Source organism: Pinus tabuliformis, chromosome 6 (assembly GCF_031772625.1).
Source record: "Pinus tabuliformis cultivar Carrire ecotype Pingquan chromosome 6, CPIR1, whole genome shotgun sequence".
Taxonomy (NCBI): Eukaryota; Viridiplantae; Streptophyta; class Pinopsida; order Pinales; family Pinaceae; genus Pinus; species Pinus tabuliformis.
In genome coordinates this window covers 790,950,607-790,957,455 of record NC_142292.1, presented here as the reverse complement: position 1 = coordinate 790,957,455, position 6,849 = coordinate 790,950,607, and positions in this window count along the sequence as shown.

Here is a 6,849-nt window from a genome sequence, read left to right as displayed (position 1 = left end):
AGTCATTGATATGAAAAGGAATCATGGAGAGAGTACTAGTGGTAATGGAGGAGACTATAACAACAGAAAGCCCTTCAAGCCTTTTTGTCATAAGAAAATAGAAGGTGGTCATGGTCAACTGGCATTGCCTACTCCACCTAATGAAGGGGCTTTAAACACAAAAGAGTTGGCTCTTATTGGATCTCTCCTTAACAAAGGAGAACCTATACTGGAACTCGAACTAGAACAAGGAGACAAGGAGGAATACCAAGTAGAAGAACCCTCAAAAGAGGAAACCCAAATTAATGTGTTGTGGGATTTCCATAGTGATGAGAATGACGACGGAGGAGATAAAATTGTAGAAATCAATGCTAATCAAATCCACACGCGAAGTAAAGGGCTATTCCCAGATACGACAAAGCCCTCGGACTCAACAAAGTGAGATTTTCGCCCCGTGAAAGCATCTGCTCCCAGAGTTCCTGTCGAGAATAGTAGACCTGGTGGTAAATCCAAGAATGCCCCTGTTGCAAGTCACCCAGAGAAAGAAAAATGCATCTCCCACTGCAACAAAGGCTACTCGAGATGGTAAACTCCCATCTAAGAATGGAAAAATAGGTATGTTTACTCTACCATATCCTATTTATAACATTGATTACAATATTGTGGATGATCTCAAGAAGTCTAGGGCTAATATCACATATTTTGACTTTTTGAAATTAACGCAGCAAAGAGATCTGCTGCTGAAAGCTATGAATGAGCGGAACTACAAAACCCCCACCACCTCAAGCACCCAAACCAAGAAGCCAATGTCCAAACCCGTTAGTATGACTAACGCAGCCCAAATACAATCATCTATGGAGGCCACGTTGTCTAAAACGAATTGAAATCCCCAAGATGTCAGTGCAGCCATGATAGGGAGGAAATCAAAATCTATGACTCCACCCTTCCTTATCACATTCGAAATCTTCAACATGAATGTGCATAATTGCTTGGTAGACTTTGGCGCCTCATCCACTGTTATGCCTCACGCTATTGCTAAGAGACTTCAGGAAATACCCGATAAAACTAAAACTCGAATTATGCAGTTGGACAAAATGAATGTGAGAGTTATTGGGGAGCTGAAAGATGTGTTGATTCGGATGGTTGCCAAGCCTCAATACACTCAAGTCATTGATATAGTGGTAGTGGATATACCTGAGGCTTATGGGATGTTGCTTAGTAGGGACTGGTCATCAAATCTAAATGGATATTTCTCAACTGATTGGTCCCATATTTTGTTGCCTTAGAGGGGAAAAAGTGATATGCTGAGAATGGACCAGGAAAGATACATGAAGTATGTGCTAACGGAACCAAACAACCCCAATGAACTTGTAATGTTCTATAACTCTATCCTTGGGAATCACAGTTCCGATGTTTATGCCACAGAAACCTGTTTCGGAGAGTGCTATGTAGAAACAGTCAATGAGGCTTTGACAAACACACAGTTGGAAGAAATACTTAAAAACCCCTATAATCCAACTGATGAATTACCTTGTATTATAGTAGATGATAAGACTAATTTCATAGGAAGTAGTTCTTTTAGTGTAACATTAGAATTTATTTTCAAGACACTTCACTTTGATGACTCTAACTGTCTTAAAAGTGCAGGCGCTGGGAGCAATTTCATTAGCCCACTAGGGAACCAATGCTGATGGCTAGCGGGTTGGAATGTGTGCGCACCAGTAACACAGCAGAACATGAAGGCTTGCTGAAAGGCTGGAGAAGAGCCCTTGAAAGAAATATAAAAAATCTCAGAGTTTTTGATGACCCACAGATAATGGTGAACCAGGTAAAGAAAAAGATACACTACAGTCCGCCACACCTGGTGAGGTACCAACATGAGGTATGGAGTTTAATTGGAAATTTTGATTCTTTCAATGTCACATACATACCTCGAAAGTATAACCACGATGCCGATCTGATGGCTGCTATGGCTGTGAAACTTTTGCCTAATATTAGATTAAACAAGAATAAATTTCATGTTGAATTGATTTTCAGATCATCCATAACTGATAACATCTCAAATTGGCAGGTGTTCGAAGGTGATAATCAAATCCGTGGGTTCCTGAATTGCGAGAGAACACTCAGAAACGTAGCCATTAACAAAAAGGAGCATAACAAACTTATAAATGGAAGTGAAGATGAGGTGATATCTTTCATCAAGAAATTTATTTACTTTTCATCTCTCATGAGTGAGCCAACAGGTAAGCACACAAAATTACAACACTCATGGCTGAGCCCATTCCAAGTTGTGGAAAAAATTGGTCATGGAATTTACAGATTGAAAACCTTACAGGGAGAAACTAAAAAAATCCCTATTAATGGCCAGCATCTCAAGAGATACTTCCAATAGCCCCACATGGTGGTTACCCCTTGAGTAGGTTAGAGTTCATTTCATTTCACTGTTAGTGTAGTTGTATTCCTGTCCTTTCTTTTGTTTTCTACAAAGTCCATTTTCCTGTTGTTTTTAATCACATTCCTTTTCAGCCAGCTGATGGTTGTCCTCTAGTCTCGTTCTACCTTTCAGATTTGCCCTCATTCACTAATATCGGCCTTTCCCTACCTCATAAGCTTGCTGATGATTCTATTGTTCATGAACCCATCATTCCCCTGCAAACCAAACCGAAACCCCTCATTGACATTTGTTGGGGAACTGTGTGAGATCTATTGATAACTTGAACATCTGGAGCATGTAGGGGCACTTTTATAAAACAAAAAATGTGTAACTATAGCTGGACTAGCATGGAGGAACGCTGCATTTAAATAAATCCCACTCAGACCTAGCCTATACTTGCTTGTAAGGTTTACAATCATTCTCCATTGGTCCCATCCACCACATTAAATGGTCCAATACCTGTTACTCACAAGTAAACCTCCTTTCATGGGCTAAGCTCACTGTCTCATACCCTGTGGCAAATCTAATTGTGCTCTAGTCCTTGTGCCTGAAACTGAAAGGATTTATCTAAAAAGAAATGAAATGTCAAGTCCTTGTGCCAATTTGGAAGGACACGTTATTTGGGAAGCTGGTTAGAGTAAGTATTGTTGATGGTCTCAGAGTACTGGTTGACACAACAAGCCCAACCTTGCTTAAGGAGTTTAAAAATATGGCATGACCCATGACTGCGCCTCATTCAATCAATAAATATAGCGCTGAAATTCTCATATAAAATGCAAGAAAACATGTCTACATCAAGCTTGATGAGCAATAAAGAGCCGAGGTACACACCTAAATAGATATGGACAGACCAATGACGGCCCCAAAGGGATTTGTGAAAGTGGGAAACAGGTAGAGGAAGGTCAATAAACCCAATAATACTGCCATTGGAGAATGCCTGTCGAAATCATATCAGCAAGTAGAAGCTATTTGTCTCTATCCCCTCTGAAGCAATAATGTTTAAGTGGAACCCATGCTTGTCCATCTGTACAGTATGCATTTCAAGTTTATCTTAAACACCCTGTTGTTCTATCTGATCCAAGGTTTATTTGGAAACAGAGATAATTGGTTCACCCAGTGGTTCGCCATTTGTTGTGGCCACAACCACCACCCTATTAAAACTTGCCTTGGTAGCAATTTTGAATGGGCCCCCCTATAAGTTGATCTTGCACTCCTCCGAATGATCTATCCAATCCCAAAAATTTTAGCTCTTTGCCAAGCCAAATCTTTAATTTCTAAATGGTCAAGGCCCCCTTTGATAAATCTTTGTGGCATATTTCATTCTTGACCCAGCTTAGCCCTTCATTCATTCCCTTCATTGAACTTTTCAATCTTCATATGCATTTGTGGTATTTTTATGCCTGCACGCATAATCACCCCACCCTCACTACAGGCGTTTGTGCACTTAATACACAAAACCCTTCATCACATCATTGTCACGTTATAAGCTCTTTACAAAGAAAACCCTTTGCATAACACATGCCACAAGGGTTCCGGACTCAATGGCATTATAAACCACAATATACATATTTTCAGGTCCAAAAACCCCATCGCATATTGCAATCGGTCCAAGTCCAAGACATATGCATACATGGCGTTCCACTTCCCTCTCGACGCAACAACCTTATCAGTCGGAAGACATATATTTTCGGGTCTGGTTCCCAATCGTCCATCACATATCGACAGAGCATGGGATATACAGTTAACGGGGAGGCGAAAGCCAGACCCACCAATGATTATTAAACCAGGCATATTTATTTTCAAATTTGCCCCAATGGCCATACGCAGGTTTTCTCTTATATCCATGTGTTTGCGATGAAACATTAAAGTTGGGGTTTTCCAAAGGGAATGGTAACATTACGGACTCGAAGGGATTTATGAACGTTAACGTATATGTGTTTTTAGGTCTGCCTCCCAATCGCATATCGCATATCGGCGGAGCCCCGGGCCTCATACATATTACGCACAGCAATATAGTGGCCCCGCCGACCTATTAAATACAACATACATATATTTTTGAGTCCGGAGCATTTCGCATATCGCAATTGGCGGGGTCCCAAGGCTTGAACATAAGGTGCAAAACGATGTGGCGGACCCACCGATCCTATTAAACATATCATATAATATATCAGGTCTGGAGCTAATCGCTTATCGCTATCGGGAGGCACAGGGCTTATATATATGGCACGCTAATGTCTATCTCTCTCTCTCTCTCCCCCCCCCTCTCTCTCTCTCTCTCTCTCTCGCTCTTCCTCGCCTCGCTCCCTCTCTCTCCCTCTCCCTCTCTCTCTCCCTCCCTCTCTCCCTCCCTCTCCCTCTCTCCCTCTCTCTCTCCCCCTCCCTCTCCCTGCCTCCCTCCCTCTCTCTCTCTATCTCTCCCCCTCTCACTCTCACTCTCGCTCGCTCTCTCTCTCTCCCCCTCCCTCTCTCTTTTTCTCTCTCTCTCTCTTGCTCTCTCTCTCTCTCTCTCCCTCTCCCTCTCCCTCTCTCTCTCTCTCTCTCTTGCTCTCTCTCTCTCTCCCTCTCCCTCTCCCTCCCTCTCTCTCTCTCCAGAGCATTTCGCATATCGCAATTGGCCCAGTCCAAAATTTTGTATAAGGCGTGCCATTGTTTACCGGACCCACCGATAGTTATAGGCTTTAGTGTATAATTTTCAAGTCCGACTATCTCTCTCTCTCTCTCTTGCTCTTCCTCGCTCTCTCGCTCTCCTCTCTCTCTCTCCCTCTCTTCTCCCTCTCCTCTCCCTCTCCCTCTCCCTCTCTCTCTCTCTCTCCAGAGCATTTCGCATATCGCAATTGGCCCAGTCCAAAATTTTGTATAAGGCGTGCCATTGTTTACCGGACCCACCGATAGTTATAGGCTTTAGTGTATAATTTTGAAGTCCGACTGTACTGCCGGCTGCGGGGTTTTTACGTGTATTCATGTGTATTCAAGGCACGCAAACTCCCATCATGTCCCAGATCACATTCCGTAGATCTAAAGGGGTACTCATCAATATAATACAGCTCCTCTCGTAGATGGATGCGGTGCGGTTTTACGAAGCATCTGAGCACAGTTCACTCGCGTTGATCAATAGTATTGCTGCCACTCCCGGCCGGTTATATCACTTCTCGCATTGTTCCCCACGCTCCATACCCCCCTTCCCCCCCTCTTATATGAAGTGAAGGGCCAGGAGCGCATGGTGGGGTAGGAGCATCCCGTCGGCTGGGCAATCTTGGGCCTGACCAAAGAGTCTTATGTCCTTCGAGTCGCACGACATTTTGAACAAAATAAATTTTTGCGCAATTCATGCGTTTCCGTTTCTGTGACCAGCAATTGTTTATGTATCTCCATTTCAGACTGTTCTCTAGACTTTTTATCAATATGAGGTGATCGTAGCACTGTATATAAGACTCGTTCTTCAGGCAATCCAATCTTGCGTGTGCAACGCCCTAAATTGTTTCCCAATAATGGCTTTCCAGGAGATTTCATCACTATGCGTATCTTGGCGGTCGTTCCTTTTGGTGGTGGTTCTTTCTGGTTCTGAATTGTGCCATTACGTGGTGATGCGCTGGCATGCATAATGGTGAGCGCATCGTTCCCGCCATCATTTTCGTTATGGTAATGATGAATGATGAATGCGAATGGGGAAGTTTCAATTGCTTGCATTGATCGAAACATTTTCGACAGGTCCTAGCAAGCATTAGCATGAGCTTGTTGACGCCAGCTCTAGGAGAATGCAACTAATACCAATCAATCTCTCGATACCTCTCCCGGTGGTCGAGCCCTCTCCTTATTAGTCGAGCGTTCGTACCTCTCCCTGTCGGTCGAGTCACTAACGTACCTCTCCCTGTCGGTCGAGTCACTAACGTACCTCTCCCTGTCGGTCGAGTCACTAACGTACCTCTCCCATAAGTCGAGTCACTTAACGTACCTCACCCTGCCGGGGGCATCCTCTATTTCCCCAATTCCATAGGATTTTTACTTCTTATTTGTTTGGGAAGGTTGCACCTCTCTCTTGGGGGGAATGAATAAAGAAAGGGAAGATAAGGTTCAATTTACTTATTGGGTGGGGGGGCTTATGATCGAGCCTGCTTGCGCATCCTGAAAGGTCTTGAGCTCTGCTCAGGTTTTGACAGGAAGAATGAAGCGATAACTCGATCTATCTCTCTTTTCTTTATTCTCTATCTCTAGCTAGGAAATCACTCTCATTATATATGTCATTACGGCAGCAAATGAATTGGATTCAAGTCCATTAGGCTCTTTCTCTCTTTTCTTTCGGTAACTAGGTAGCCTTGAGCAATATATAAACCCCCCCAAAGAAATCAATATCATTATATATGTCATTATGCCATCTCACTGAGGTGCACATCCATTTCCTCTCCTCTTAGTCGAGTCATTGTACCTCTAACGAGCAA